Source organism: Alosa pseudoharengus, unplaced genomic scaffold (assembly GCF_046254945.1).
Source record: "Alosa pseudoharengus isolate Yale_2024_CS ecotype anadromous, Long Island Sound unplaced genomic scaffold, YU_APseudo_1.1 YU_APseudo_1.1_scf_22, whole genome shotgun sequence".
NCBI classification, from domain to species: Eukaryota; Metazoa; Chordata; class Actinopteri; order Clupeiformes; family Clupeidae; genus Alosa; species Alosa pseudoharengus.
Genome location: NW_027468680.1, coordinates 9,792,168 through 9,799,667, shown reverse-complemented (window position 1 = coordinate 9,799,667; position 7,500 = coordinate 9,792,168). Strand labels below are relative to the sequence as shown.

General features: G+C 44.4%; 1 protein-coding gene across 4 annotated transcripts in view; it reads right to left on the bottom strand.

Moving 5' to 3' along the window:
• slc4a11 (solute carrier family 4 member 11) overlaps positions 1-7,500 on the bottom strand; it is a 69,953-nt gene that overhangs the window by 22,700 nt on the left and 39,753 nt on the right. The window lies entirely within an intron of this gene.

Below are 7,500 nucleotides of genomic sequence, written 5' to 3'. Positions count from 1 at the left end.
ACACACACACACACACACACACACACATGTACAAAACAAATTGACATTCAGACCACCAACCCAGCTGCTCTGTATGAGGAACAACACACATTGTCGGTCCCCTTGCAGATGAAGATGACCCTCTCAGGAGTACTCGGCATCAGAGCACACACAAAACACAGGGATGCATACGCAAACACATCGACTCCCACGTGCACACACACACACACGTGTACACACACACACACACACACACACACACACACACACACATGTACAGTAAATACACATAAGATGCTTATTCACTCACGTATATACCCTTAAAATATGCACACACACACACACACACAGTGTGTTTAGTGTGGTCAGGTGATAAACAGGGAGAGCTCAATCTTCCGTTCACCTACCACACACACCACACAACGACACAGTCAATCAGAACACAGCTGTGGGACACAGCTCATGATTGGATGGGAGATGGATGAGGGCCGGGTCGAGACGCCTCAAGGTACGTTTGACTGACAGCCAAATCACCCAAACAGGTAGCTGGGTATGAAACTAAATAGCAGATATTAAATTCCCAAATTATTGTTGACGACTTTACTAATGAGTGTTCAGCATAAGGAGAGCCTGTGTGTTCTATTACACGGCTCAGCACAACGATTCCTATTGGTTTATGAAAGTAATGGGAGGTCTGAACTGGCCAATGGAAACCTTTATATTTCTACAGTTATACCTGAGTTCTACAGTAGCAATCTAGCAAATGAGTTACCACAGTACCACACCAGTGATAAAGTATTCTTTTAGATTTCTCATTTCTATAGGGGGAAGCCGTGTAATAGGTTGAATAATGTACAACCAGCCTGTCGTTATCACAAAGCAAATGTCAAGGTAGGACAGGACCCTCCATTCCTTACTGGGTTGCTAATCACCCTAGGGGTTTACTTAATGACCAGCTGGCTGTACACTACCCCTTATGTAATTGTAACATGTTTTATGCATTCAGTTGAAATGGATAAGCTGAGTTGCCACTTCACTAGATCCATATCTCCCCTCTGAGGACAGGATCTGGAAGGCCATGGGTCGGCTAGGGTACCACCGCCCCACCCCCTCTCCTCATATTCCTACGGATATAACCATTTATTTTGCAGCACGGGAGAGGTATGGATTTGATATATTATATTTACATAAGAGCAGATGCTTTTATCCAAAGCGACTCACAGAAAGAGAATAATATTCAAGCTACATTGCAAAAGAGACCTTGGCTAGGAACTACTACTGCATCAGTCAATACAAGTATAGAGAATAGAATATAAATAAATGAACATGTGTAGAAGTATATATGTGATGCGATCTAGGGAAAACCCTTCACATAGTGCACTCAAAAATACTTGATTTTTGCTCCGTTTCAACCCACTCTTGTAAAATTTCACCTTAAGATTCTGACACCATCCTGGCAACATTCTGAACACTATCCCCTAGCAAAATCCTGGATACCATCCTCCCAGTGGTGTAGTCTATGTGATATGCAGGACTATGCAGTATACCCACTTAAAAAGCATTACCATCTCAGCATACCCACTAAAAATAGGCAAGGATACGTATTAACATTTGGGGTTGATCAAAGTATACCCACTACAGTTAACTAGAGTACATCACAGTATACCCACTACAGCCAACTAGACTACACCACAGTATACCCACTACAGCTAACTAGACTACACCACTGTATCCTCCCAAAATCTGGGATGTTGCTAGGATGGTATCAGAATCATAAGTTGGTAAAATTGCACCATGTGAAGGGTTTTCCCAGATCGCTTCACATAAGAATTGTATTTGTATTTGTGAATATAGGTGGTGTAGGCTCATGTAGGTGGTCCTCTGTCGCGTGTGTGTGTGTAGCTACAGGGCCAGGCTACAGGTGGAGTTAGCGCAAACTGAGTTGGGCAGACTGGATGTTTACACCCTGCTCTGTCTGGTCTCCCGGCTGCTGCGCCTGAGTGAGATTTGGTACCTGGCCAGGACACTGCAGTAAGATGAATTCCTTTAGTCAAACTGGCTGCAGCACCCCCGCCACACACACACACACACACACACACACACACAGACACACACACACACACACACCTGTGCAAATCACAGAAGCCTAACCAGTGACTGTAGGATTCTTCTAGCACATCCAGCCCCAACAAGCACTAACACTGATCTGGCCCGTAACTAACCCTGATCTACGACAGATCTGAACCTGTCTGTGCCGTCGGCTAATCGCTGCAGGGGAGCGATGCGCGCACTCTGGGTGGTGCTACCCTTGAAATTATTTACTCTGTTTATCATTATAACTTCTAAAATTATGTCTTGAACTCATCATCAGAGAACTACTAGTTTAAATGTCTCAATCAATATAGTGTAAGGATAATCCAACTACTCCATGAACATATTAAAATGAATCCAAACCTGAAATGTTTTGATAGCTTGGTACAGTACAATAAATACTCATCTGACTCTACCACTTCTCAGTACTGACATGTTCAGATCAAGAACACTGTGCATGTGTTGTAACTAAACCCAACCTAAAAATGTTTTAATGTACCAGTTTTTGCACATTTTCAGGCCTTAGTCTTCTGTCCTAGCCTGGCGGGGCCATCCTATATCATTGAGATGTATAGTCTGGCATCGAATCATTCACCTCGCTTAATCCAAGGGGCGGGCAGAGAATTGTCTTTCAAACTGCCTAGGCATGCAATAGGCCAGCGCTACAACCATATCCGTATCCGGTAGGCAAAACGGCAAACACATCCTTCTTAGAAAGGAATGACTTAAGTGCATTGTGTTGCTCAACTTTCAAAGAAAAGCACAAGTCCAACTCCTCCAAAGTTGACGCCAACGCCGATTCAAACAACCGCTCTTCGTTCGCCATAGCCACCTTCCTTGTTGTTCACCGTCACAGGACTGTCGTTATCCTGTTAAGCCCGCCTTAAGACTCTCTAACGAAATAGAGCGCTGTGATTGGAGAACATCCACGGTGTTAAGCCAATAGAAATTCCTATGGTTCGATACTAGACGTACAGGCTGAGCAAATTAATTTGCCGCCGCTAGGGTGCGTCTAGATTTCTAGGCTACTTCTGTCCATCTTGTCCAGTGATTTTAAGAGACAGCAGACCTCACTGTGAAGACTGCCTATTTGCCGGCGCGGTGGCTTCTGTGTCAATGAGGCACGTCAGAGCCTTCCACCTGACTGGCATTTTCTCAGTACTGAAAAGCCTATCCGCGGGTTCCTATGTCACTCCCCCCCCCCCCCCCCCCCCCCCCCGTCCCTTTCCCCTGTCACAGGTCGCGACCTCATCACAGCCTCCGCTCATCACAACCTCATCAGGACTCCCTTGTGCTTGTCATATCTCTCTCTAACACACACACACACACACACACACTCTTTCACACACTGTCTTGGCTGAGCGTAAACCCTCCAACTTGCTCCACTCAGTGAGGGGGATGGTGTCTCATCACTTGCACTCCCCCCCCCCCTCCAGCTGCACCACATATGTGCAAGAGTCCATTACAGGCAGAGAGGAGATGGACCTGATGGAGTGGCTAGTCACTTTCAAGTGCCCATATTTGGCGTGGTGAATGTGTCCGTCTAACTGATAGGATGATACGATAAATGTTGCTGTGCAATGTATGTGTGTGTGTGTGTGTGTGTGTGTGTGTGCGTGTGTCTGTGTTTGTGTTTGTGAATGTGGGAGGAGGGGGGGGGGGGGGGGGATGTGTGTCGACCCAGCCTTTACAAACACACCTGAAGTGATATTGATCAGTGACACATCTTACCGTTGTCACAGAAAATGAAGCTTTGAGACCTGTCTGCATAGAGAGACCACAAACACACAAGAGATTCAGCATTTGGAAACAAACACACACACACACACACACACACACACACATACACACACACACACACACACACACTTGCACACACAAAGCAAGAATAGAAAGACAGATATAGACAATATACAGCATACTGACACACACATACTGTACAGTCATGCAATAATAATTATTAGGAATCCTTGGAGCGCTGACAGTGTTGAGAGGCTGTGCCACTGGATGCACCTCCACCCCAGTGTGTGTGTGTGTGTGTGTGTGTGTGTGTGTGTGTGTGTGTGTGTGTGTGTGTGTGTGTGTGTGTGTGTGTGTGTGTGTGTGTGTGTGTGTGTGTGTGTGTGTGTGTGTGTGTGTGTGTGTGTGTGTGTGTGTGTGTGTGTGAACACAACAGCTGTTCCAACAGCACCAAGTTTCTCCTCTCCAGAAGAGTGGGGCCAGGGTGGCATGGCCATGCAAACAGTCATTAACGGCTATCAGGACACACACATTAACCGTCAAGGATGTGTGCAACGACACGCCCACACACATGCACACATACACACACACTTCAATTTGGACCACATACATAGACACACACAAGGCAACACACAATCACACCCTCACACTTTCTCACACACACACACACACACACACGCACACACACACGCACACGCACACACACACACACATTAGTGATGACGTCTGACAGATGCTAAAAGCCTTAATGGCTCTCTCTTTGGTCTCCCCACAATGTGGTGAAATATGATTAAATATTATTACAATGAATTTGCCTGATTGTCCCTCTATCATGACTGAACGACACACTGCTATTATAGTACCGTCTAATTTGATTCCAGCTCTGATATGTGTCTCTGTGCCTCTCATCCAAACCCTCCACACACACACACACACACACACACACACACACACACACACACACACACACACTACCATCAGTACCTCCTGGCTGCCTCTCCTCACAGGTTTTTTTGGAGGGGCACACCAGACCACATGTTTAATCACACATTTAATCACGGTGCATGTGGACTTTGAGTGTGTATGTGTGTGTGGATATGTGTGTGTTTCATTGTATTACATGAGAATGTGTGTATGTGTGCATGGTTGTGTGTGTGTGTTTGAGAGAGAGAGAAAGAGAGAGAAAAAGTAAGTGTGCATATGAGCTACTGAATTTTTGTGTTAGGGTGTATGTGTATGTGTGTGTGGGTGTGTGTGTGTGTGTGTCTATAAGATGCTACATTTGATTGTGTTAGTGTGTGTGAGTGCAGAGATACTGGTCTTGATTGTGTTAGTGTGTGTGTTTGTGTGTGTGCCTGTGTGAGAGTGTAGAGATACTACACTTGATTGCGTTAGCATTTATGTTTGTTTGTTTGTTTGTGTGTGTGTGTGTGTGTGTGTGTGTGAGAGAGAGAGGGAGTGTGTGTGAGAGTGTGTGTGAGCGAGCAGAGGTACTGCATTTGATTTTGTGAGTATGTATGTAGGTACAGGCAGTGCTCCATAATTATATCCAGAATCCAAACTACTTTGCACAATAATCAGTTTCTCATCATTTTAATACCAAATTCATTAGCATAGATTAGAATATTCATGATGCAAGTGATTCTTATTGGCTCATTGGACTGCCTTGGTAACTAATCAGATCCAATCTCCTGATGGGAACGATGTATCCTAGCAACAGTGACAGTGAGGGGGCGGTGCCAAAGATTGAATAATTTATGTTTCCAAATAATTTTTTTAAGTTGTAATTGACGACTTGAGGATACCCCTTTGCTTTGCTTCGCTGAACTGTAGAAGCACACACACACACAAACACACACACACACACACACACACACACACACACACACACACACATAGTAACATTCAACTGAATTCAGCACAGTGCTTTGCAATTAGCTCTTTATTTTTCCTTCAAAACAATTCTTCACGATTAGATAAGTAATTTGGGATTTTCTGTGCGTTCAAAATATGATACGCAATTTTTTCTTGCCATAATCCGACTAATGTGACCATGTCCAGGTTAATTTGAATGCGTCTGGAAGTTGGCAGAGTACCCGGGGAATTGAGACACATTCGCTCAGGCGGAAATGATAAATAAAACCGTCAAAATTACACACGCCTCTTGCCACTGCCAACCAGCTAATCTTCACATTTAGCCTTGAAACACACTCTCACACACACACACACACAGACGGTGGCAGTGCTCAAGACAGTAAATGTATTAGCACGTTGTTAGGTCATGAATATGTTACAGTTTTCCCTTTGATTTGAGACAGAGAAATTCTAAGGAGGGATTATGCAAATGCAGACAGACGGAAGCCAATGAGATCGATCGCATGTGACAAATAGGCACCGCCCCCTTACTGTACCGAACAATCAGAGACCAGCACATGTATCGTCTGTGTGTGGAGACGCATGCACTGTACATGTGTGTGTGTGTGTGTGTGTGTGTGTGTGAGAAAGAGAGAGACCAGGGGGAACAGAATTTTCTATGTGCACAGTAGGTGTACTTTAAAACAGCTAGTATGTTTGTGTGTGTGTATGAGTATGTGTGTTTGATTGACATGTCTCCATTATCACCTCCCCACACACGCACCTTGCCAAAGTGACATCTGACCTAACAAAGCTCACACACATACACTTTTCATGTGGGGCGGACAGTGACACACACCGCTCCAACTATTTCACTTACTCTTTTTTTTCAACCTCTCACTTCTATCCTCTATCCATTCTCTTTTCTATATCCTCTCTCTCTATCTCTTCTTTCACATTCCCTCTTTCTCACTCTTTCGCTCCCTCTGTGATTCTGTCTCTATCGTCTCTATGCTTTAATCTCCTTCTTTGATATTTTATCTATCTCTCTTTTTTATTAACATGTTTCTGTTTTTACTTTTTCCCTTTATCTTTTCTCTCTTTCTCTCTCCCTGCCTTGGGAGTTGAAAAAGACCTTGTCATGGTCTTGGGAGAATGTGCAAAACAAGCCAAAGCAGGCTGGAAAGCGCACAAGAACGCCCAAAATCCGCCCGCCAGCGAAAAGCTTCCATAAATTTAGCGTGCTGTCGGCTCTCTCAGCTGGGATGCCTGTATAGACGCAACAGAGAGGCACAGCACACACACACACACACACACACACACACACACACACACACACACACACACACACACTCACACTCACTCCTACGGGTGTGTTCATGACAGCTGAACTACTTTTGTTGACACGCATAGAAAACATGAGGACTGCAACTGAATCGAACAAATATAATATTTAAGACGCTTTGATAAAAGGGGTTGTTATGTAACTTTTAGAGGCTGTGGGAATCAAAGCTTTCTTTATTCATATTGCCTTTAGTTCCTTTCAGTCATTTCTTTTATCCTTTAAATGATGCTTTAACGCATGTATTGTGAAGTGAGGGCCGGATGTACAGAGAAAGCCTTAATACCGAGTTTTACTATGCGCAGAAAGTGAACGCTGTGCTTTGCTATATTGCATGGAATTTACTAATCTGTCACTTCATTACATAAACAGCACCCATTACCGCCCGTCCCCACCCCCTCTGCAACCCTAATTGCGTGCCCACAGCTGAGCCACAAGCGCATTTAAATAGAGATAACCAATTGCGGCATTAAAAAAAATCAAAGTTTAGCGAT